Raw genomic sequence first — 776 nt, 5'->3', positions numbered from 1 at the left:
CACCTGACCAAGAAGCAATTATTCTTAGGCTGACATGGGTTAGGAATAAATACATCATATTTATTTTGCTCTCTCCTAAGCTTTCCAGTCCTAATATGATCCTTCTTAGGTGCAATATAACAGTAGCCTATATAGATGGTAAACTGAATCTTTTAATAACCTTCAATACAATTATCAGTTGACTGATAATTCATTGGTTTAAAGATTTCCAATTGTTATCATCGGCCTGTTAGCTCAGTTGGTTAGAGCGCCGTGCTAATAACGCGGATGTCGAGGGTTCGATCCCCTTACGGGCCAGCTATCGTTATTTTTAGCACACTGCCTCCGGAGTCTGTTCGTTGGCACGCCGATTTCTCAGGCTCTTTTGCCAACAATATGCCATGGCCAAGGTCCAGTGATGGTACGGTGGCAAGGCCATTAGGATCGGTACATATGCGAGCCATTTCTATAACTAGTGGTTATGATCACGTCTTTGCCGCCGTTATTACCGTTGGGATTGAATCTAGTGTTAGTTCTCGGTCGTTCTGTAATATATTATTTCTTTTAGCTTACTCAACACTACTGGGATTCTACAAGGAACTTACATGAACTAATTTCAACTAGCCATCCTCACTCAATTTACTTAAACCTTACTTATCTATCTGAACGGATTCAGCTGTTCCTCTCCTGTTTATCTCTCGCTCTCGAAGAGACTCTTTGGAGACCACACATTACGCTCTAGACCAGTCTATTCCCCAAGTGGGAGGATAAAGACTAATCGCAACGAAGAGTTCCTG

Source organism: Penaeus monodon, chromosome 15 (assembly GCF_015228065.2).
Source record: "Penaeus monodon isolate SGIC_2016 chromosome 15, NSTDA_Pmon_1, whole genome shotgun sequence".
Classification (NCBI taxonomy): domain Eukaryota; kingdom Metazoa; phylum Arthropoda; class Malacostraca; order Decapoda; family Penaeidae; genus Penaeus; species Penaeus monodon.
Note: the sequence above shows the minus strand (reverse complement) of the source record.